The sequence below is a fragment of the Strigops habroptila genome, chromosome 4, assembly GCF_004027225.2.
Source record: "Strigops habroptila isolate Jane chromosome 4, bStrHab1.2.pri, whole genome shotgun sequence".
Taxonomy (NCBI): Eukaryota; Metazoa; Chordata; class Aves; order Psittaciformes; family Psittacidae; genus Strigops; species Strigops habroptila.
Genome location: NC_046358.1, coordinates 44,113,055 through 44,139,694, shown reverse-complemented (window position 1 = coordinate 44,139,694; position 26,640 = coordinate 44,113,055).

Genomic DNA, 26,640 nt, shown 5'->3' with positions numbered 1-26,640 from the left:
TCTTAAAAGGCGTCCTGAGGCAGTGAAAGGATACCTGTTCATGCTGGAAACAGCCATGGTCTTGGGGGCAGTCCAAGCCCCGATTGCCCCTGCCCAGCCTTCCCTGGGGCTTCCCCGACCCTTCCCTCCATCTAGGACCCCATGTCAGTCCATGGAGCAGAAGAGAGGAAGTGAGAGCATGTGGCTCAGAGAACCTAAGACTGAAAGAGTCTTCCCTTGAAGAGACAGAAAGACGAAAAAGAAGACACTGCACCAGGAGTCGTACAGAAGAGACAACCCAACCCCTGCTGGGAGGCAAGATATCTTTACAGATCTGTTTCCTTCTGAAATTTCTTTAAGTTTGTTCTTTGGGTTTATGGTTTAATTGAATCTAGCTTTAAAGGTTGGGGTGTGTTGGTTTACTGTTGCTGTTGTGTTTTAAAACAATCCTTTTTTGGCACTTTGAGATGTTCACTTAAAGGAAAAGGTTCTAGTAGAAATCTCTGATGGAGCCAAAGTCTTGTTACACCTGTCAGACCAAGAGCTATGCTGTGGAACAAAGTTCTGCTGAGTCATTATTCATCACCCCACTCCATGCCCAGCACAAATAAGTTTCTCTTTGCATCTCCACCAACACACTTCTGCTGAACTTCCTTTTCCATCCTATGCTGTGCTGTGCAAGAGAGCCTTGCAGGTGGCCCAGTGCTATTGTTTGCATTTCACCTTCTAAAAGCAGAAAACTTACATTTATGATGAAATAACACTGTGATCCAATGAATACATTTTAAGAACAACTTTTAAATGTGGTTTAATCTGGAAATCTATCAGTTTTGACTCTATCAAGACCGTCCACTTATGTCAATGAAAAGCGTAGCGTGCTTCAGATATACATCTTTATACAGACTTAATAACCCATGATTTGTGAGAACATTTTCAAATTAAAAAAAAAAAGGTCACAATGCTGGCATAAACATGTTCATGTTCATATTCTTAAGGTCATATTAAAATATGTTGTACTTTCTTGAAAACACAGTTACCAACATTAGAAGTCTCTGACAATTTCTTTGAGACAAAGAGGTTGCCAGGGAAGCTTTCTACCCCCCTGGATTTTTATGCAAATAGTTAAAATATTGAAATGAATTTAAGGAGTTATACTCTAACACGTCAGTCCTGTTATAATTTGGAGACAATGAATAATATATTCCAGACAAAGTGAAGGCAGCTATAGAAGTAAACTAAAATAGGAAAATTACGCCCACCAGGCATTTAAATTTAGGAGCTGAATAAATTATCCATACATTAAAAGGTTCATATATTTCAAAGCAAGCATAAAAAAGTTTAAAAAATAACTGATAAAATGTAACAAAAAGCAGAATAATTCTAAATGTGATCAAAGCTGGTGTGGAAACCTATTAAATGGATATCCTTGTTGCACAAAAATTATACAATATTGCTTTCACAGATCTAGCTTTTTAGCAGATATTCACTTAAAGCCTCTGCTGTTTTATGAAATGAGTTTTAATCTGGTAAACTGGAAAAAAAAACCTTATTAAAACTAAGATTTTTATCCATTCAAACTTCTATTGCTTTTTTTTAATCATCTTTTGGCACTATGGACATTTATTGTTTTTAATCAAGTGTACTCTTCTATCTGGTATTTTTCCAAAAGGACTTCGTGTATGATTCAGTTCACTGCATATGCTGTTCTTACAAATCTATTAATTAAAAAACCCACTCAGAATATTTGATGAAGACCAAAAATACTTCAATGGTTTTCTCATCGTGCTGAAAAGCCAACTCTCCCAACATTCATCCAGGCCCTAGATATAACTTTGTACACATAACACTTTCAAAAATGTGCCACTGCCACAGAGTATCTGAACTGCTACTGTCTTGATTTTATAACAGACTTTGTTTAAAAATATCTCAACAGAGCTTCATGGTTTTTCATGAAGGTGGTTTCAGGATTAGGAATACAGGAGATGCTCTTCCTCATGCTAAGACTGAAGAACTCTGCGACCAATTTTTAGCAGACTTACAGTGAACTGCACTAGTGATACATGCTTTCCAGTGAGGAACAGACTCATCACTAATTAATATTGCTATTTAGCAGAGATTGCATTACACTTCCCAGCTTCAAATGGGATGTGCTACTTTGTAGCTCATTCTGAGAGAAAGAGCACCTTCAAGTGAATCCAGCCAAGAAAATTGACACTGGTATGACAGGGACAGTGATATAGTGGGGTAGTTTTCTTCTGTGGACAGTAGTGGTTGCAGAGTAATGCCCAAAGGACTGGAAGCCTAGCTGGTCACATAAAGGTGGATTTCTGAGACAGGCATGAAAACATTTTAACATCTTGCAGAGCACCAACAAGATCTGACTTTGTTATCTGACTTCTGAAAACCTCTTGTATCGAGGTACCATATCAGAGAAGTAACAGTGAATCTGTTTGCTTCTTGCAAATTGCTCGTAGTCATGACATTTAACTATGTGATCACAGAGAAATGAAGACTAGATCCATACAATTGTGTATACTAGAATATATTTTATACTAAGAAAATTTCAGGTAGCAGATACATGAGTATTATTCTTGAAAAAACTGCTTTCGCAATTTTTTTTTCATTTTTGTTTGCCATACTGTATAGATTTATTGCTCTAAATTTAACCAGGAAGATGTCTTTCATTTTTATTTGCCATACCATATAGATTTATTGCTCTAAATTTAACCAGTTTACATCCTGGGCACTTCCTGGGCACCTGCTTACAAAGGAAAAATATGCCACCAAACAATAGTTACTCTGCAACTATTGTTCTGTGCATTACTTTGTGTGTGCAATGTGTATCTCTGTGTGAGGTAGCTTATTCCATTTGGAAAGCTGGTTGCATTGTATCCAGTGCGTTTTAAGGACATCTCCAAAGAGACTTAATACATAGCAGTTTGCATGCTGTAAATCTAAACCTCACTTACCGCATACTTACTCCATGTATAAAGGCCACAGTAGAGCCACAACCAATGTAAGAAGGTCAAATCTCTGTTGAAAATCATTAGAAATTCATCAGTATGATGTGAGCCATTATTTATAACATAATGAATATTAGCTAAAAATCATTTGAATAGCACTTATTAACATATTTAAAGCTGTCTGTGCTCAGTGCTACCATAATCTTGGGGTATAGCTCTGATATATACAAGACTTGCTTGCATATGAGGAATAGATGGGCAGAATAAGAATGTTCCAAATGGCTGTGTTCTTTATGAGGAAGAATAAACACATACAGGATTCACTATCAAGGAAATTTTATAGTATGGAATCTAGACAACACTGATACATAATGCATCAATTTATGCTGCTTAATTTAGCTGGTCAAGTTTCATGGAAATTTGTGAGTTTCTTATAAAATGATATAGCTAAGGAGTTACAAAATAGTAGGTCACCAAAGAAACCATCCTTTGTGCCTTTGAATGTGTCCTGATCTTAAATCTTTTGAGATATGTAGTTCAGTCACCGATTTGATATTTGTAACATGTGCTGTTGTGACTAATAAAATTCATGTATTTCATTTTGTGAGAGCCAGTTCATTACCTGCAAGCTGCAGCAGTGCAATTACACTAGCTCTGGGCGTACAGATTTTTGCTTCTTGATTCATTCTTATCAGTAAAAGTTCTGATGCAGACATAATTATATCAGTTTACCAATTCATACAACTTTAAAGCTTTCCCACTCCTCACAGGAGAATATTTTTCAGAAATGGTTGTGGCCCTAGAAGTGTCCTTTCTTTCCTGATTTGCAGAAGTAGGAATGCATTACCTGAGTGCAAGTTAACACGGATAAAATTATCCTTTTTTGCCTCTGGGAAAAAGTTATATATACTTTAGGCCTCCAAAGTTAAGAGCTGACTGTAAAACTAAGCTTCACAAATGCAAAGAGCAAAAAGGGGATATGGTCTCTGGCTGCACATGGCTACTGCCCTTGTCCATATACTGACCACCACAAGTTCAAAAGACCATGGATTTTTAGCTGGGATAGGAGAGATTTGGGACAGATTTGTCTGTTTGGGACAGAGTGCTTTTCTGAACTACGATAAGACAATGTACATTAATAGCTAGAAGAAACTGTCTAGACATTTGCTGGAAGATTAATGAAATATGTAAAACAAGAATGCTCTATAATTTCCTATTTGAAGTGTCAGACTGGATATTTGAATTGCTCAGAGACAAGGATTCTATAGACTCCAATAGAAAAATTTTATGTTTTGGCTAATATGTAAGGTCCTTTCAAGGAATATGATCAGTCCTAGGAAGAACCTACAGGTCACTTAGACATGGGGAATCATCTTTGCATTTTATAAGTCCAGACAATTTCAGAATTCTGAGTTGTACTGAAGAAATTCTTGACGGATAAGTCAGAGAAGTTAATGAAATTATAACACAATCAAACCATAACCCTTTGCATCTACTGTTTTTCTGCATATTCAGCATGCCTTATTCTCCACTTTCTGATGTATGAGAGCAGCTAAATTGTATAAATCATGATTTTATTGATCTTAATGAATCCTCACCAGATAGCTTCCACTATTTTAACTATATCAGTACAGCACAACTCCAACTTAATCCCAGTGGATAACTGAACTGAAGATAGTTTTTAAAAAGATAAAGAAGAGTGGATTTTTAATTTTTACTGATGAAGGATGATGGGAGAATTAAGCAAATTGAGGAGCTGAGCACTCAGGATGCAAAAACTTGCTTTGAATCTTATTTTCCACTGAGGAGTCTAGCAATAAAAATAATGCTTTTTTCTTCCCCCTCCCCTTCCTCCAAAGTTATGTCATTTATTTCATGTGTCTTTTCTTTGTTCAAAAAAAAAGGCTTTTGCTTTTTGCCTACATGCATGATTTTCAGTGCCATATGTCAAAATCTTAGTCAACTTCTGATTTTGTTGCCTATTCAGTACACATAAGAAATACAGCAATTATTTCAAATACAGGGTTTGTGGATTTATTTTTTTTAATTTCCATTTTAAAACCTTTTACTCCAAATCCAAGCCTTCCAAATTTGGCAACACATTGTATTTTTTGATGCCTTGCAATTAAATCATTCTGATTTCATATTGTCATGAAGTCAGCCAGTTGGAGAAAATATATGAGAGTCTTGATTTGCCTTTCTGAATCTATTTTTCACAGTTGCAAAGTCCTGGTCAAATAAATTAAATTACTGCAGCAGTATGTAACTAATTTTATGTAAATTAAGGTGTTAATGTTCTGAATCACATTCCTGAAAATGGTCTGTTTTCTATTGCAGCTTTTCTTCATTAATGCCACAATGGAAATCTAAAAATTAATTTTTTAGATTATAATAAATATATATATATATTAAATAAATATATAAATAAATATAAGACTAAGTGTTGCTCCCTGACCTCTATAAGGATTAAATTTCTAGATAGCCTTAATGGTCAGCTGACACTTCTCAGTAGCCCACCTAAATAAATCAACACCCCTGCCTGCATGCCGACAGAATGGGTTAACGTGAGTTCAGGGGGTTTTAAACATCAGATGATCTATGTGAATTTTAGTCATGTTGCTGGGTACATAATTATCATAATGTTTTAACCTCTGTTTGTGGCAGTCCCCTAACACAAGCAAAACTGGTGCGTTAGGTTATCAAGAAAATACAAGATTAACAGAATGAAAATAAGCATAATTAGAAGCCTTAGGAATACAAAGTCTTAAATTTTCCTAAACCAGTCACTTCATGACACTGGCTGAAACTCAGGAGTGACTCAAGTCAATATATTCTAACAGCAACAGTTATGTATCTGAGCCATACAGGTTAATGAGTTACTACTATGCATCAGCTGAGCTGTTGTGGCTGTTTATTCACTCTGTTTCTGTCAAACACAAGGTAATACACATTAGGTTAAACTTTAATGAAAGAAGGTTATGCTAATGTACTTTACTTTGGATTCGCCAAGGGCTAAGAGCTCACAAAGTACCTCTTAAAGCAATGGTAACTTGATCAAGTGGCTGAGCCCTAAAAAACAGATTATATCAGAATCCAGTCCCCTTGATTTCTGTTTCCCTGTTGTAATTATTTAACAAAATTCAGGTTTATAAATTTCAACGCAAAATTTATTTATGCAAAGAAGTATGTTGTCAGAAAGTTGAGTAGCAGTGAGCTTCATTCAATATCTAAGTATAGTGAATAATCACCGTCTCTGCACTCTAAATAATTTCTTTAGAAATCAAGATCTAGGCTTTCATCCACCTTCACATGTGTGTCTAGACTTTAAATAATAAAAACTTCTGAAAGCCAGAGCAATTAAACCTTGTGGTATACAAGCACTGGAAGGGAGGCAGTAGTTGTTGTAAGGTTGATGTGTTGAAAAGGAGTTGGCTGGAAAGGCAAAAATAAAATAAGCTAGAGAGTAGTCCTTGAATAAAAGTTTCCCTTTGAAAGCTATCAGCAGTCCTTCTGAGAAACAGAAGACAAATGGACTAAATCTAGCCTAGAACTGGCAAGAATTCTGGAGGAAAATACCTTTCTCATCAGCATGGAGAGCTTATACATCCTTTCAACAGGGATGAATGAAGAAAAGCTCAAAAATTCTTTTTTTTTTTCTGGAAAGTTAAAGACTTTTCAAAGAAAATTTCTTGGATATGAAAAACTGCCAAAAAGTTATTGAGTTTTGGCTTTAGCTAGAATATTACTCTGCTGCCTGATTTCATTTGAAATGTTATCATTTCTTTGATCTACTTTTGAGAAAAACTGTTTATATCAGAGGGTCTGACAAAGTCCATTATTAGATTTCAGGTCCACCTCATTTATACATACTCTTCTAAAAGTCAAGGATCTGGCATAATCATTACTAAGTTAGCATTCCAAACCTTTGATTTAAGCACATTATTATCAAAAGTCACAACCAAATCAACATCAAAAGTCAAGCTTCATCGTCTGGTTTCTGATTCAGTAGATGTCTGGTATAGCTGAAGACATGTAGGATCTTTCATGGAATCACAGAATGGCTGAGGTTGGAAGGGACCTCTGGAGGTCACCTGCTCTAACACTTTCCTGATCAAGCAAGTCTACCTAGCACTGGTAGCTCCATCCTCTTTGCACTCCTCCTTCAGCTATTTATAGACATTTATAAGATCCCCCCTGAGCCTTCTCTTCTCCAAGTCAAACAGCACCAGCTGTCTCAGCCTTTCCTCAGAGGAGAGATGCTCTAGTCCCTTAATTATCTTAGTGGCCCATAATTGGACTCCATCCAATAGCTCCATATTCTTCTTACACTCGGGAGCCCAGAACTGGATACAGCCACCCAGGTGTGCCCTCACCAGTGTTGAGTAAAGGGGAATGATCACCTCCCTCATCCTACTGGCAATGCTTCTCCTAATGCAGCCCAGGACACTGTTAACCTTTTCTGCAAGTGCTCCTTGCTGGCTCATGTTCGACTCACTGTCCACCAGAGCACCAATGATCCTTTCTTGCAAAGCTGCTTTTAAACTGTTTGGCCCCCTACATGTACTGGTGCGTGGGCTTATTTATCCCCAGGTGCAGGACTTTGCACTTCCCTTTGTTGAAATGCATGAGGCTGCTGTCAGCCTATTTCTCCAGCCTGTCAAGATCCCTCTGGATGGCCGCACAACCTCCCTTCTCTTACTAGCATGGCAAATCTTCAACCGGATCATTTTCCTAACCTGGGATTTCTTACAAGTACTTTTCCCTTCAGCCCACTCTCAGTTTCTGCCTGAAGGAAAGCTCAGTGTAGAAAAGGGTGTTCTTGAAACCAAGATCCTCCAGGGGCCAATTCATCCTTTGACACCATGTAATATATGTGTAGTCAGACAATACATTAAATGCAGTACAAAGTAATAATGTTGGAAATCGGTTTTGCATCTAGTGTGAACAAGCCAGAATTTAGGGGGACTAGTGCAGCAACCCTTTGGGGTTTTTTATGTGACAATGCAGAAATGCAGTTTATTGTAGAAGGTAAAATCTTGACAGTTGAGGCCCTCAATAACTATTGGACTTCGCACAGTGAGTTTCAGATGAAAATAGATATGCTTCAGCATTCTTGTTCAGTATGTCCCTTCTCCATAGTGCCTTATTATTATTACAATTTAATGTAGTGGCACCTAACTGGCAGTGTCAGGTTATACTCCAGTGTGCTAAACAAACATAATAAACGACATGGCAGTCCCTGCCACAGTACATGGACTTCACCCTGACAGGGCTTGGTCCAGTGAAGGTAAAAGCAATGATCTATTCTGACAAGATTCTGAAGGTATTTAAAACAGATGGAAAATCCTAAACTCAGTATTATTGTCCTCTTTAACCACCTTGAGCCAACATGAAGCAGCTTATTTCATACAGATGGCTGTACAGAGCCAGACCAACAGCACAAATTTCCATACCAAAGTCTCATGGACAAGCATGTAGATTCACATACTATGAGACGATGTAAACACTTATTCTTGGTGCATTTGAATTGCCTGGTTTTATACTTTTACTGGCACTTCTTGAAGTTCACAGCTAAGCTGTCTGTGTTGTCCAGTTTCAGTCTGTCTAATGACACGCAGATGTGACCTGGTCATGCCAAACTTTTGGTTGTCTTTGGAAAACAGATACAGGAATTATGGCTGCAGAAACCAAAGGCTACACTCTAGTTTGGAAGCAGACAGTCCCTTCCTGATCTGCTGAAAAAATAATCACATTCCAGACTGCTATAGACTTTAAGATGTGATTTCTACTACATGGAAAGAATATTAAAAATTAACTGCTGTAAAAACATCTTTAATTGATATGCATATGGGTAGTACTTCTTAGAGCCACACCATGCACAAGGATGTTCCCTCCTTCCTTGAATACACAAGACTAAAATTCAGCCTGATATCAGTATACAAGACTTGCTCTGAATTTCTTTATATTTTCCTGTTCGGATTCTATGTAAAGTATCCAGCTGGTCATGGACAGACTTCATAGTCTTAAAATGTGGGAGATTATTTATAACTTACTAAACATGTAAAGCACTGCTATTACTATTTGTTAACCTTAGGGAAAAAATGTGTTTATGTCTTCATACTGACGCATTTGGTAAGTAAATATTGCATAACATAACATTACATTACATAACACAATATTGTATGCATTAACATTATATAGGACCAAGAATCTTTAATAAATTTAAAAAATTTGGCTGCTTTGTTGCTGAAACAAAGAATTGTTATTATGAACAAGCACATAGCACCTGCATTTTTCACTGAAAAAAAAAAAATTTTGCATAATCAATTCTCTAGGTTCTGTTATTGTTCAGTGAAGTACACTTCCATGCAGAGAACTGCAGGATGGAGATTTCAATAGGAAACTAAGTTAATTTATTACGACAGTTAAGTAATAAAAGAAAGGCTCATGAAAACACGGTAAAACCGTGTCTGAGCACTCTATCTTTCAAAGAAATGGAACTACAAGGAAGTATAGTGTTCTGTGTTTACTGAGATTCTGGATATGGTGATAGGCATCAGTGTAAAAAAACATACATCAGTCTTGTAATTTATGTTAGTCTTACATAGGATAGAGTGTGCACACTCATATTCTTGCCGATTTAGATACAACTCTACGAAAATGAAGCCAGGTTCTGCTCCATAGTTCTTGAGCAAGACATCCTTCCCCAGTGAAACCAACACCATACATTCATAATTGTTCGTAGTATTTACAATGGGTTATAAACCTTAAACTTTGTACAGACCTTAAATGTCACCAATATTACTGAATGTAAAGTTAAACCTGCTTTCACAGATAAGAAATGCCTTTAGAATAGCAGTAGCGGAATTTATCCCACCAGATGATTTTCTGCTATATGATTGCAAAATGAATCTGTTTTTTTAAATGGGTAAAGGGAAGGGACAGTCAGTCTGAGATTTACACCTGATTTGTGTTATAGTAATCTTTGAAATTAAGAAGTGTATCCTTGCATTTCATTAAATTCTGGCTAATGAGATAACTGTCTTCCCAAGGAGGGAGTGATGAAGTACTCATGCCATAAAGCATAAATTAATGCTGCAAGGTTAAACACTGGAACTAACTCATGTTTCAACAAAAGCCCCTACCAGCAGTTAAATTAACTGACATAAATACCATAAAATCTGTCTTTATTTTAGTCTCAGATGATGCTTCTTTTTACACCCCTGCTTTCGGTTTGTATAACTCATTTTTGCACATTATTGCATGCATCATTTGCTGTTTAAAGAATCAGCTACAACTGAAAAAAGATTTAAGGAATCAAATACTCAGGGAAAAGAACCTGTAGGTATGAGGAATACCACTATCATATTGTATTTTGCCAGTACTCTTTAAAGAAAATAACACAATACACAACCACAGCTCAAAGAACCAGTTAATTATGTTGAAAACAGACGAAAGAAATCTACTTTTTCAGCTTTTTGATAGACATTTTGAAAAAAATGCTAAAGAAAACCTGTGGTGATAATAGGTTTGATATATATTCTGGCAAAAAATTATATCACATTAATGAGGTGGCTTAAAGGGCTCATGCATTTTGTAGGAGGCATTTCAATGTATTAGTATAATTAGCAGTGATGAGAAAACTGTTTGGAACTGAATTACCTCTCATGAGTTCATTTGAGCTATATGAAATTACACCATGCAAGAAGGAAAATTATGGAGCCATCCAGAGAGTTCATGCCTGATTTGATCATAGCCACTAATTGGATGATCATTTTCGTAAAGCTTTTCAAATCGTTGACAGTTTCTGCCTCTCATTTTTTTAATGGACTAGCTCTTCATTTCTTGCACTAAGCAACCAAACATCCATTTGTTCAAGATTTTGGTGTTTCTACAGGGACCTACAGGTGTAATTGTCACAATCTGAGCAACCTTTGTCCCCTAATTAGCTGCTTTTTGGGGACCCCGATGAGAGTTGCTGTTTTTGTTAACAATCTCAGGGAATACCTGATGAGTAAGACTCTCCAAAGTCTGATGCATGTCAGCAGACACCATATGACAGCAATTTAATGAAGTTTAAAAGTGACCTGATTCTGATGGTTGGAATAGCATCTGTGTTGTATAGCTTTTGATTTCTGTTGATCTATTTTATTTTAACATGTACTGGGTATTCTGGGGACGGATATCAGAAAGGTGAACGATACAGGAAGAAAAGCTTATTAATGGAAATACTTTATGAGCTCTCTTTCTGTCCTTCCTAATATCCAGTAATGCTGAGCAAATTGAAATGGTGCTAACTTCATATATTTTAAATTAGATGCCTAATATGTAAAATACTTGATTTGGGAGTTGTTAAGCATGTAACTCAGGTCTATTTTACTGGGTTTCTACTAATACCTTTAGCAGGTTTTCTGTCACCTTTCTTTTTTTTTTTAAATTATCCTTTCCTTTTATTTAATACAAACATTTTGCAATAAGATTTAGACTTAGTAAATTATTGCTTAAAAACAGTTATTTCCACAAATAACGTATCTGGGTTGCAAAGTCAAAATGCAAAAAAGAAAAAGAAGGCCTTTCCAGTTTCTTAAAAGAAAAACAGAACAATAAGCTTAAGAATACTTTACCTCAAAAATGATGTATAATTCGATGTGGATAACCCTTCCGAAGTACACATGTTCATGTATAGTATTTCTGGGGACTGTTCTTGGAAATTTTTTTCAGCCTCTTGTGGGAAGAGGAGCTCTTTCTGACTTTCTCTATTTACTAAAAAGTTTCATAAGCCTTCTAGCAATCTCTTATGGATAGAACACTAGCACTTATTCAGATGCTATTAGTAGAGAAATTCAGATTTAAGCAAAAATGTTATCATCACATATTGTATTTTCATACAGCTCTCATGTTCTATCAGACTTTATAGCAAGATATACAAAATGTTATTTTCTACTTTTAAACTTCACTACTTTCACTGAATTTTCCTGCAATGAAGAGATGTCTTCACAAAAAAACCCTGAAGTCTCAAAGAAATCCCTAGAAAAACAGTGATTCATAAATATCTCTTAATTGAGTCACAGCTTGAAACACATTGTTTACAAGAATTTTTAGTAAAATTTGGTTAGCAGGTTACAGATTACAATCATACAAAGTCTAGAAGAGATTTACCACTGATTCAATACAGGAACAACATACATGTTCACAAGAATGTTTCAAGAACACGTACACTATGCTAGTCCTCTCACAGTAAATAGAATAACTGGTAGTGCAAGGGCCTTAGCTTATATGGTTCCTCCCTTTATTCCAGTAGACAATTGTTCTAGCAATGCACACTGTAATCCTTTGGCCACTTTAATGTTCAGTGTCACATGGAAGACAAATGCAGCATGTCCTTTTACATCTCATAATAATATAGGGAATTCACAAAAGTTAGAATTATGGAAAAGTACTATGTGATCAATGAGGTCAAATGCAGTGAAGAGCCCCTATTTCCAAAGGAAATCATACTCTTAAAGGACACATGTCAAAGGTAACAATATCACAAGAATGTTCATTTAAGTAACTTTCTAGAGGGTGTTATCAAGGTATACACAAAAAGTTTTAAAAATTATTGTTTTTTTTTTTTTTTTCAATGATAAAAGACTATTTTTTAACTTCAACCTCACAGTAAGGTTGGCAATTTTTGTCTATTTGGCAATTAAACAAATAATATTAATATCATGGAGTCTTATAGAAACTTGGCAACATGCTCCAAAAAGCCACTTAGAGATTATTTCCACTTCACAGCCTACCCCTCATACACATTCATACAGCTACTTCACTGCAGTTAGGTTGGGTTAATTTTTCACACTCAAGAATCATGTTTTTTTGCACATGAAACTGATAGTTTTTGCTGAGGAAACTTTCAGTAACCTGAGGGTATGGAACAGCATTGCTTTGCAGATTCTCTATGCAAGAAAAGAAATCAGATGAATCAAATAAATAGAATGTTGAAGCTAAAGTTTTCCTAATATGAGAGGTTTACATGTTAAGAAAAGCAAATGAAAGCTCTATGACAGATGTTTATTTCATTAAGAAATTAAAGCTGGCAGATCTTCAGTTTGATCATAACTGTATCAGTGTAAACTCAGTTTCTGTAAGTTATATTACTTCACCTTTTATGATTGTAGTATAACAATTCTGCAAAGATACTGTTGCTCATCAGTCTCATTCTGAATGCCACAAGTACTGTGTACATAGAAGCAGTTCGGGAAGAAGCTGTCATTGTTTTATATTTGTAACGCTGGCTGTTTATTCTTATAAAGAAAACATAGCATACTAATAATGAAGATAATAATTAGAACAACAATGAGACATAATGAGGATTACAAAAGCAGCAGGATCAGACACTGAAGCTTCAGAACCTTGTTATGAACCTCCCTTCTAAGAAATGACTTAGATATATCAAACTGTAAAATGCACATGGAAATCAAGGTTAGGGAAGGTTTGTTAATCTCTGAAGAACAGTTTAAATTCTTCCTAACATTCATACAGTGAAGATGGTGTCATTGTGTCAGGAATAAGCTTAACGCAACCTTTGTAGTCTTGGGAGGGGGGACAGAAAGGGGGCAGAGGCCTCAGGTGTAAATGATATAACTATATCTCTAAAGTACAGATTCAAAGGTAACAGAACCATAGCCATGAAAGAGGCATACAGTTTGGAAGATTTAGCACATCATTCCTCTGAAGTACTTATTGCCCATGACATTTTTTTGTCAATGAGAGATAAAGTACTGTAATTCCCTTTAAAGGTTAAAAATCAACATACGCACATTTGTCGGAAGATACATCAACAAATCAGACACTGGCAATACAGTCCCTGTAATCTATTAATATAAGGCATTGGAGCGCTTGAATTTGTGCAAAATAGTAGAACTCCCCAAGGATGACAGCATAGCCGCTGCAAATGTGCAAACTACGCCGTGCTTTGTCGGGGATCTGTGCTTGTTGCTTGGCTACTTGGCTAGCACTAAAATGTGCACAGTAATATTTAAGTAAAATTTTTAAAATTCATTGCTCAAAATTTGTCATCCAAAGATTATGAATACAAAGGTCTTTTAATGATATTCAACTTCTAGCAGTTACTTATTCTTCCCTGTCTCACTTCTTTCACCAGAAATATGACTTGTATCATTGTTATCACCACAACTCTAAGGAATGCAGAAATTAACAAGAATGAGATGGTAAATGGCCCTCAGAACCAATCCATCAGACTTCAAGTCATTTTATTTATACGAGATCTTTAAATAAACCAGAGAAAATAGTATCTTGCTTCCTGGGAATATCTTTCTTTTACTGAGAAAATTGTCTTTTTTTTTTTTTTTAAATCATCATATTTAATGGGGGTTGGAGGGTAGAAACAGATTCCTTGAAGTCAGCAGTAACTCAAAGAAATACTCCTGAGAAAGACTTCAAGCAATTCCCTAAGCTGCCTGACCCAGGATTTTAGCCCTGAAGACTTTTGCACAGCCACCAGTTTCACCACTAATGGAGACAGCTACACTTCCAGATGTTGATGTTGGAAAAAATCTGTTCCCAAGACTCAGCATCTGCTTCCTGAAATCAGCTAAGTCTTCTGTGAATTTATAAGAATATTCAGCAAAAGAAAGCAAAGAAGAATATTGCTTTTTATAGAATAAAACCCACAACACAGCTTCTTTTCAATTCAATAAAAGAAATGTGAAAGACCTCTCAAATTTGCAAAGAATGTCAACTTGCAGGTATTAGAACATGGATTTACAAATTAGGCCAAGAAATTCTCACAGATATAGTTGTATACTTTGCAGGTGCTTTTTACAACTTAAAAAACTGCATTTGAAAACTGAATTACTGAGTATGTGGGATATTTTGCTAAGGAATACATTTTCCTTTTTTAAGGTTAGGCATTTTAAAAACTCCTTGAAGCGAAGAGGTGGGCAAAATGGGTATGTTCATTTTGCAGTCAGGAAATATATTAGATAGCTATTATCTGTTCCCAGCCACTGGTCAATTTTACAAACCAGGTACTTGACTGTTTTTCTGACTAACCAGCAGAAACGTTCATTTCTCCCATTATTACATATACAAAATGGTCTATGACTACTTTCTCCAAAGATCCTGCTACTGGAGACATTATATTGTCAACTCTAATATCTTCCTCACTGAAAGGTACATTACATTTAGCATACTAATCGGGGAGGGGGGGAGTGTGGGGTGTGGGGTGGAAATATGCACTGCATTATTTTTAGCCCAGACAGTGAAATCTCAAAAATTTGTGAAATCTAATTCTCACAGCATACAAAGTCAAAAGTGATAAAAGGCAACATTCATCCCCATTAATAGCTCCAGTGACTTCGATGGAATTACAGCAAGAACAAATTTGGCCCGGTCTTCTCGGCACAACAGACTGTTCACATGTGCTGCAGAACTCCTTCTGGGTCTGTGCCACAACTCGGTTTTTTTTGGGTTTTTTTTTTTTTTTATGTAGTCAAAAGCTTAAAACAGGGAAATAAGAAGGGAAGGATCTACTCATATGATAAGGTATCTTTTTTACACATTAATTAGAATTTTCTTCTGGAAAAACAGAAGGAAACAGTGACTGTGTTTAATTGCTTGCAAAATACCAAGTTTAGCAGTTTGAGTGTTAGAATTCGTGACACCTACGAACATGTTTGCAGAAAATTAATCTACAGAAAGAAATGACAACCATGGCGGTCTTTATACAGGTGTTGTATTATTCTGCTTATAATATTCCAGAGCCACTACTGATAAAAATCTGAAAATTCATTCTATAATAAAGAGGATTTTGATTTTTTTCACCTCATGCAGTTTCTTTGCCCCATGTATAAACTTTTGCTCAGAGTCATGCTAGATATTCTACTACTATTATTGATTTATGAGTTGAACTTCTTCATTTATCCCATCTCAATATTTTTGTACTAACAAAAATTCCAAACTCTTGATCAATGAGCATAAAAAATTGACCATGACTCCAAGGGTTTGTCTTTTCAAACCTTCATCAGCTCTTAGTGTTGATCTAACACTGAGTAATGACAGGATCTAGGCAAGCAGGAAAAAAAAAAAATAAAAAAAATTACACACTGCACTGTACTTTCTTTAGACATTATTATACTATTATAGAGTACTAGCCATTCTTGCATAAGCCCAGATTAAAAGATAACTGAAAGCAATTGTTTTCTGATCAATTTTCATGAGCTTTAGAAAACGCCCCTAAGTAGTCAAACCTTTATCAGACAATTTTTAGTAGATGTTAGTTTCATATGCTAACTGCTACAAGGTTTATTCAAGCAAAAAAGTCTTTTTGCAAACATGTATTAGATGCAGTCAACACATTCCTGCTCCAACTACGTATTAAAAAACCTGCTCAATGTAAAGCCACAAGGAAAGGAACTAAATGCAACACACACTGCAGCTTCTGTACAAAGATACAAACTATGCTCTGTGAATTAGTATCCTTGCTTTTAATTTGACTGTGCATCAATTTACACTTGAGATGATGTTTCTATGTGCCTCTCACTTTGTCCTTTTCTCGCCATTTATGACCACATATGCGATGTGGAATTTTTATTTTAACACATGAATAGTTATAGTGGGGTATTGAGTCCCTATTTTATGTAGATTTATTTATAATTTTAATATAGTAATTTTATAGTGCTACATTACAACATTTTAACGGTTTAGGCTCTTGAATAATCACGTGTATTGTCAAAGTAAGACATATCTCTGAAAGCTCCAAAATAAAAAGGTCTAGTGCCAATGTAATAGAAAATAACTTCGTTCCATTGCCGAGCTTGTTTTCGATCTCTTCTTCCTTTTGATAGAATATTGTTGGGCACAATATCAACAAAGTAATCTGTTTGTGCATGAAAATCAGATTACATTTAATTTTTAGACAATGTTGCACTCATTGCTATGTCAATTGAAAGGTTCATCGTGGTATCACAGAAGAAAACACATAGTGGCGTTTCCACGAAGGATTGTGAATGCTGGGTCTGACAGTACATTGTTACATGCAGCTTGTAACTGCATGAGTTTGCCCTGTTTGTTTCTTCTGTGTGTTTCTCTGCTTTAGCATTGTAGGGTGGCAATATTTTTGTTATCTTCTGTTAAAAAATATTTTGCAATGTCTGTGTTGCTTAGAACAATTTATAAAAACAGTACTGGGAAGTGTTTAGACAAATGAAGGTTGGGGTGAAAAAAGCTCTCACACTGAAGTGACATTGTCATTCAAAACCTCTGGCACTGGACTAGAGGAAGGGACTTCTTGTTTTCCTTCACAGATCCATCTGTGAAGGAATAGACACCATAGACAACGGACATTTCTAAATCTGGACACAGCTTCCATTTCAGATGTTTAACCAAGTAGCACTTTCTAGTAGAGGAACTTCCACTCAGCATTGCTTCCAGCCTCTAGCATACCTGAATATGCCTAGCTGAATATTTTTTGTACTTTTGCAAGTTTGGGGCAGTATCTAAACCAGTCTTTCAATATTTGCACTGAAAAACAGGAGCTTCCTGATACATCCTCCAACTTAAGCATCCCTTTTTTTGCCTTCCCTTGACTCTACCAGGGCCATTTCCTTGTAAAGGAAAGCAGGACACCTCCTTTATGGTCCTGACCAAACTATTTCTTCACAAGCCCATTTGCAAACTCACCTTCTGACCTTTTCTTCTGCTGTCTTTTCTGTCCTATTGCTCTCAAAAACTGCTCTTCAGAGCACTTTGATGAGACGGAGGATTTTCCATTCATTCTTTAAACAGATTCCCAGCAATTGTTTCCATGAAATAACCACACACATACATATGTACATACATAGAAACAATTCTAAATCTTTAAAACTTATTACTTTATTTACTAATGCTATTCAGTATTTTTTACTCTTTCATAGTAAAATGAGGACCTTTAATCAAACAAAAAGTGTGCTTATGAATGGAGTTTCAGTGTCATGACAAAGACTTCTCTCTTTATTTTCCACGGCAATAGTAGTAGGACTTTTTTTCAGTCTTTTCACTTGGAAAAGACACCATTACCTAATGAGAGGGCACCGACAAGAATTCCACATTCCTACTGCTAACAGAAATCTGCCAAGACTGGCTTGCTTCTTCGCTATATTTTCTCTGCCAGAATTTTCCTGGTTCTTTTTCCAATTCTTCATGAATCTATGGTGAGAACAAATGCAGAAAAAGCAGCATAAGGAAGACACTTCAGCCTTGCTAAGATTTGGCTTAATTATCACGAGTTTTCCTTTTTTTCATTCACCCTCCTGCTCCTTCTCTCCAAACGTACAAGTTTTGGGGTTTGAATATCTCTCTATCTTTGAAAATTTTTCAGATCAGTTTCAAGTTCCTTTAAAAGTCATAAGAATTAGAAACATTTTTTGATTCTTGAACTGAAAATTTACTTCTTCAGGCCACCCTTCAAGCTTAAGTGATGCTCTCCACACCAGAGCTCAGTTGCAGTAACTGTAGAGACTGTAGCAGAACTCTAATGTTTTAAAATGCTAATATTTAACATCTGTATATTGACAGTGCCAAAAATGCAGGGCCTACCTATAGACTGGGACCAAGTGAAGGGTTCCTGTGAAGACATTCCGTGTTTTTAGACTCAAGCAATTTCATATAACCCTAACTCTCTGTAATGTTAACCTAACTCTCTGTAATATTACCTACATTGAAAAGTACAATAATATCACAGACATTTTTAAAAAGCTAACATATTCCAAATATTCAAGATCTGTTAATTTTTCATTCCAGAGAAAGTATTTTTAATCATTAGAAATACAAGCTAAATAAAGCTAAAATGGGAGTAGAAACAGAGTCCCCAGAGATATCTAAATGACATGGAGATAAAGTATTACTTGTACTGAATATTCTCAGTTCACTTGGAAGACAAGGGCCACATACTCAACCTATGTAAATAAGCATAATTCAAATTAAGTCAATGCTGCTACCACCATTTATACCAGCTACAGCTGTACCTCAAGATACATTCCCCAATTTGTTTATCATATACAGATAAAACCTCCTAATGTGCATTTGTAACAGGAGGTAAAAATCAATAAACACTGTGACACTAACTACTCACAAACACTGATAATGCAATATATTTCTTTTTTTCTGCCTGGAAGCACTTAAGAGAAAAAGGAAAGCACTTAAGAATATTAATCATTTGTGGACCATTTCATTACACTGCAAATGTTATGGTGAAGTGACATGTGAGTAGCTTGAAACTATTGCATATTATACAATGATTTACCATAACTATCCTCATATTCTGTTTCATTACTCTCTGCTTTCATAAGCATACATTTTTAAAAGGTTTACAGTGTTTGATTTGTATTTAAAAGAAAAATCAAAGCAAAACATATGTCTCATTGTATTTGCATGTTAACAGTACTATCACAGCAGAAAGATTTGTGCCCAGTATTTACTGGATGGTGTCACATGCTACGTTAACTTACACCACCATGTGCATTTAGCTGCTAGAATCAGTCCTTTTTATCTAGGTGCCATTGCCACAGAAGTATAACAGCAAGAGCTTCAACTATGTCTCAGGCTAACATATTCTAATAAATAGTAATACTCTGTAGCATGAGTGTCATTCTTATCTGAAATTTAGGTTGAATCTCCTTGAGGAATATTTAATGCCATTGATAGTCTGGTTTCAGCTATAGTGTTGATAGCAATGGTGAGAATACCTAATCTTACAAATACAGAACTACTTTTCAAGCACAGTTATTGCTACTAAGGCTCATTTTTTATTCTGGAAGAAGCAAAGCAGAAATCTAGGCATCCACATTAAGCTGTGATAGCATAAGGTATTTAATACTTTCATGAGCACCTTCACAGTCATTCTGCGCCTGCCTTGTGGTTTCTTGTCTGTCATGGCCAAGCAGTTTGGTCAGAGCCAATGCCTTGACTTGGTGCTGGCCAACAAAATCCAACCCAAATTTCACTCAAAGATTTCTAAGCGGGATAAGAAAAGTAAAAATGTAACATGGCATCCCTATTTGTAATTGAAGTAACATGTCAGCCTGGGCTTGCTATTCTAGACAGTAAAGACAATATTATTTTCCCTAGAGAAAGACTAACTTAGGCAATGGTAACATATGCACTTATTTACAATTCTACAAAACCAGTTCTTCAGGTATCTTTAACTTTGCACTGCTCTCCAACTTAAGCCTGCTGAATACCACTTCTGTGTCCACACTGTTAGACAGACATGCATTGGTGATGAAATGACTCCACACACTGACCAGTATTTAACAGAAAACTGGAAATAGTCCCTCTTTTTCCCGTGTGCTCTTGAATTTCAATTCAGTGATTAAGCAACGAGGTTGCATGCATTTAACACAGATAATTGAATATCCTTCTTTTGTCTTTTGCACACTTAGAGTCAGTATCAATAGAGCTACATCGTCTGCTGGTTCAAACCTGGCTCAATGTGTCAGGCATGATATGAAATGCAAGAAGTCAGTACATTTTTTTGGTTTTGTTTTTTTTTAAGAATTGTCTTCAAGAGAATACTGTGCATACAGGAATCTAAGAATCATGTACTGAGAAATGCCCCACACAAGAACTGAGCAAAGAAGGGCAGCAGTGTTGTAGTACAGCGTTAAAAGAATGGGAAGTGGCGACTTCTTTTGTTCAGTCCTTAAATTTCAGCACCTGGAAATCTTTGAAGGAGAGTGATGAAGTACTGCTACTGAGTTTGGGGCATCAAAGCTGAATGAAAAGTAGGATTTCTAAATTGTTTACCCACTAGAGCTGATAATTAGAAAGTAGATTATTTGGAAATCAATGGTGGTATTTAATTTTTAAGACCTCAAGTCTCTTGTTGTGTTTCACCTTTGGTATTTAAAATAAACATGCCTCATATATATATGACATTCCACCAATGCTACTAACAGTAGGATAAAAATCAGTAGCAGGAATGTAATGATCTGAAATTAAAAAGCCTACTGTAGAAAGGGTAGGATTTTACACAATGTCATGTATTTAAATATAAAATAATTGGCATTTCAGTTCAATTACACAGCTTTTCAGTCTAAGAAAGAACAACACCCACAAGAACCAAGCAAAACACTTATTTTTCTCTATCTGAAGGTCAAGTTAAAAACCCCAACTGCCATTTTTTTGATTTCAAACACCTCCTTGCCCCCCGAAAACTCTCTAGCTAACAACAATTAGTGTGCATTTGTGTTTTTATTGCTCAAAACCTTATTTATATTTCATTACAGTGAACATGAGCAGCTCCTTGAACGAGTGCTCTCTGAGATTCCATTAGATTATGATTCATTTCATAGACATTTTTAAAAGAGTAGTGAGAGAGTTTCACTATCTGTTATTTTGCCCAATCCACTGAAGATTCTGTTGAATGAATGGGGTGTATGATAACAGAAAGCCAAGGTGACAGGCTTAGATTAAACTAATACACCAACAATAGTGTAATTAGTCAAGTACTAACAGCAAACCACACTTGTACTGAAACCTAGAAATAGCTTAAAGTAAAAGGAAATCCCATAACAATGCATTGGTTTGATAATAACAAAGAATGATTTAATGAAAGAATAAACATTCAACATGCATTCACATTTCATGTGAAGTGCTCTTGGCTGTTAAGAGTCAAGAGCTCTTCACATGAAAGTACCATGTTTCCAACTCTTTCACAGATGATCAACTGAAGGAGCCTTATTAATAGCTATTCAGGGCTGTTGTATTGTCCTGAGTCATCTATCCACTTGAATTATTCTCAATTGACATATAAGTCTGCATTTTCCTGCTGCTGCATTAACCAGCCTGAACACAATGGGTCAGATGCTCAGCAGGTGAGAAGCAGAAGCTAGTTTACACCAGCTACAGAACTGGTCCATAACCTTCAAAAGCTTTTATTTAGTTAACTATAACTATACAGTTATTTAGATACAATTCACTCCTCTGGTATAAATTTTAGTGCTATCTACCATTCTCTCTCAATGTTGAGAACACTTTCATAAGAGTGCAGAATAAATGCCACTGGAGGACTGCATGAAGTAATAAACATGATACATTTTACCTGTAACAGGAGGTACCCCGTGGAGAATTTTGTCAGAAATGCATCAACAGTGAGATGACAAGAAACAGCTTCCTAGAAACTGATCATAAAAGGGGCAACCAGTTAGCAGCCCTTTGCAACCCTCTGCTGTTTATATTCCCCAAGACAACTTCTCTCAGGTTAGCATGCCATCTTAACAGAATAGCAGGAGCTAGCGCCACTGCGTTACATGAAAGTGACAGTTAGGCATGTTTATGCTCATTAATTCTGATTTTTGATGCTTTCTTATCACAACTGGTTATCAATTCCTTTTTCTCTCATGGTTAATTTTAAGTGTCATGCATCAAAAGCCAGATTTTCATTTATTAGACTTCAACTTCTTGCACTAACTTCAACCAAGTAATGCCAGTTTTCTCATAAGGAAGATATACCAGATACACGATATAGGTGAACTTTATAAATAATCTAGATATTATGATATCTAGTGGCTATCACTTTCAGTTCCAAAAAGCTCTATGGATTTTTTTTTTTTTTTTTTTTTTTTTGCAGCTGGCTTATGATATTTGGCAGGTAGAAAATCCTCAGGCTGTAGAAGTGCCACTCCTACGTCCTACATTCTGCCTAATTTAATTTAGTCTTAGCGATGTATGAAGTGGTAGAAAGGAAAAAAACCCAAACAAACAAACAAACCAACAAATAAAACCTGAAAAGGAGGAGGGGGGAAAAAAAAAACCCAACCAACATTTTCCTTCCCTTACTTACATTAATAAAGAAAATTCTGGCAGTCTACCAAAGTTAATGAAAATCCTAAGTTTTTCCAGGTGGCAGAAGGGCATTGCTGAGAATTCCTAGTACACGTTGCTCAGGGTTCCTAAAAACAGGTAGAAGAGATGAATAAGAGGTAAAAGAAGATCTTGTGATAATATCTGCACATCCAGCATATGGCTTCAGCACTCTAAGCCCAGAGGCAACATGCAGGACACAAGCATCTATGACTCTTGGGTGTAAGAGGCAGAAAAGAGAACAGGAAACTACGCTGTAATTGTAAACTCCAGGATCGGTACCTGTCCATGCCTTCATTTCTTGCCTGAATGTTTCCTAAACCATTTGAGCTTTCAGTGAAAGCAAGCAAACCAAACAAATACGGATTTCTGAGACAAAATTTTGGTTTTCACTCATCATCCTCTGGATTTTGTGTTTGTGTTTTAAGAGAAAATAAGACATATTTAGGAAAAATAGACAAAAATGCCTTTTATAAAGTCAGGAGAATGTGTTAACAGTACTAATTACTATCTTTAAAACTCCAATCCCATACTTTTCTACTCGGTCCTTTCCTTATTCGTGTCACAAGAGGGCCAAGTCTGTTAATGAATGTTAATAAAATCGGATGCCTACAACAGATTCCTTTCCATTCTTTTTTCCAAGGTTTTAAGGGTCCTGTCTACACCACAGATTTATGGGAAAACTTTCCCATCACTGCAAATATTGCTGCAATGTTATTAATTACATATTTACTATACCTAGGTTATGCTAGTTTTTGGCACTTTAACCATGGTGTAGTCCAGAGCCAAGCTGCTGCAAACAGCCAAGGAATACTGGACTTGTAACTGCCATAGTGTTTTTACTCTTGCTGCTGCTGCTGCTGGAGCAGTAGTGAGAATTTTTTTGACAGAAAACTATGATAGGCATACACCTAACAACAGCTGTTTCAATGCCTTTATCAAGTCTCAACCCTTGCAGTTGTTTCTAAAACAAGGCTATCCGTGGGAACACAGAAATATCAGGTACCCAGACCAGGTTTAGTCCATTGTTCTGGTTCTGACCGTGAAGACTTCCAAGTGCTTCAGGAGCAGTATAAGAACTCCTGTATAGAACATGATGAAACAGTTTACCAGAATGGAAAATTCTCCCTAATTCTAATGAGAGTGCCTCATGCTCTGAGATATGCAAATTTAGTTATTTCTCAATAAGATTTTTAATTTTCTTTTCTCATTTTCTACCTTTCTAAAGCCTGTTTTACAATAATTTCAAATTGCATCGTTTCAAAGAAGTGTTTCCAGGTAGTAAATGAATCTAAATAAATTTTTAACCAGCATCAATCTCAAACATTTGGTAAGTAACCAATGCTTTTAACTACATTATCAGATCTTTGGAAGAAGAACAAAGACTACATTGAGTTTTATCTAATTTTTACATATGCTGTTATTGTATTTGTAGTGTTTACATTTAAATATTTATTTTCTATATTTTTAAATGTTTAAATTATATTTAAAATCCACAAGCATATTCAGGAATGGACTAAAAAAGTAATCTACAAAAAGAGAAAAACTAAATATCCCAACAGTCCCACACTGCTAACATAAAGCAATAATCAACATCACAGAGAATAAATAAAATTAAACAAAGTTAAGTTAAGCTGTAGAAGTTATTTTGCAAGAAATGTGTCAATTTTAGAAAAAAAAAAAAGCTATTTTTCTGTAAGACTTTTCTGGCTGTAACTGAATGTACATATTTTGTAAGTTTACTTTACTTTCAGGGTGAAATTGCTTTTACAACTGCAGGTGCATGAAGATGAAAATATGGCTCAAATCACATGTGAATTCTTGAGATTAGTGCACCATTTCATGGACCGTTGAACTTGTCTTTCACATATTTATATATGTTTTATAGCAAAAACACAGTGCACCTCCATGTTATACTCTAAATATTCAAACTGTTTGCACGAATAGTGATCTTCCTAACTTCTATTAAATACAATCACACAGTCACAAAGCTGAAAGTCTAAAATGGATCTGAGCTTTTGTTACTGTTTCCTATCAGAGGTTCTTGGTGCCAGACAATCTGCTTCCATGGAAATAGTTTTCCATATGAGGAAATATTGTCCTGTACAAATACCTCTTGGGAATTTTATTTCACAGATAAAAACTAGGTAGCAAATTTCTCTGTGTTTTATTGATCAGACTTACTGAAAAAAATTAGATGAATCTTAAAAAAAATCTTCTAGCCCCAATCTGATAATCTGTTGTGCATGATTGAATTCAGTAGTAGGAAAGGGAGGAAAAGAAAGGTGATTTTTACCCAGTCTTAACTAACCTTGCAAAATGCTTTTGAAGATAAAATAGCCTGTAGTTTTTGCATGTCTCCACCAGCCCCAGCAAAGTCTAATCTATACCAGTGGATTTATATCAGCGTAACAACAGGAGGTGGGAAAAAATACTTTTATTTTTTAAATTTCTTAGAAAAAAGAACAGCTCTGTTTCTCTTAGATATACATTTCCCTGCACACTAACTAGAGGGCTAATTTTGAAGGCTGTGGAAAAGAGGTGCAGAACATCTGCATGGGAACCTGGTGTCTTTTTTTCCTTCCCCCCCTCCCTCCCCCCCTTTTCCCCTAATTTGCATTATGTGCAGTGGAAATACAGTACAGTGGAAGGCTTCCTTCTGGGAAAATGAGCAAAGAGTCTGTAAGTTTGTATATCCAAAGGCTATTTTAAGAAGGTTGTAGTGAATGGGTGCATTCTAAGACCATCTGAGAATAACCCCAACATGAATTCAACATGAGTAGTAGTTTAAAGTTTTGCTGGTATTGCAACAGAATGTGAATGATTGCTGAGTAAAGTATAAAAGGGCAGCAGATTATTAAACATGAGCAGGCTGACTAGATCCCAGAAAAAGATACTAAACCTTATGAACAACAATACAGGCAGATGGTAGAGGCTACAAAGCACTTTCTAACCAGTGATACGACTTCTATAAACTACTATGTATATTTAATGGAACTCAGAACTTACAGTGCTTTGGCTCTGTCATGTTTCCCTGTCTTTATCATTTGGCTCCCTTTCTTTTACTATTTTGTGTGTATAAGTAGTTGGTCATCATTTTTCCTGTCTTTAACAGAAAAACAAACATTAGATTTAAAACAAGACTGCAAGTTACAACATTAGAAAGTGAATTACACCTCGAATCTCGAAAGAACATAATTTGGTTACACAAGTAAAAATATGACTATCACACTGTTTCAAAATGATCTTGCATTTCTCTGCAGATAGATCTTTCAAACTATTCAGAAACTGTACATTTTTGTTACATCTAAGAATAGGGAGATATTCAGAGATGGAGGTGGAGCTGACGTACCTTTATGCACACTTGAATAAATTTTAGTGATATGAGAAGTTGTAAGAACTCACTGCAAAAAAACCTGCATCCCTATATGGGCAAATAAAAGGAATAAAAACACGTTTACTTCAGTTGCTATTTAAATAAAATTAATTTAAATGCAATAAAAAAGGTGAAAGCTGAAAAACATGTGCATGTTAGTTCCATACTTCGGAAAAAAAATAAAAGTCATTATACATGTACTATTTTTCTCAAATGTATTATAAACTTGTCACAAATACCCAGCACATTCTAACCAGTGTATTACTTGCTCTTAATTTCTTGATGCATCTATAAAGAGCTTATTCTAATTTTTATAAAACAGTCCTAACATTAAAATTTATGTATGTAAATATTCCCCTCTTGACTCTTTAGAGGTCTTCTGCTTCAGAATAACACCACAAGACACGAAGGGTGAAGGTTGAATATGAAACATCCTTGTTGGATGTTGGCAAGCACCAAGGGTAGAATGTCGAAACC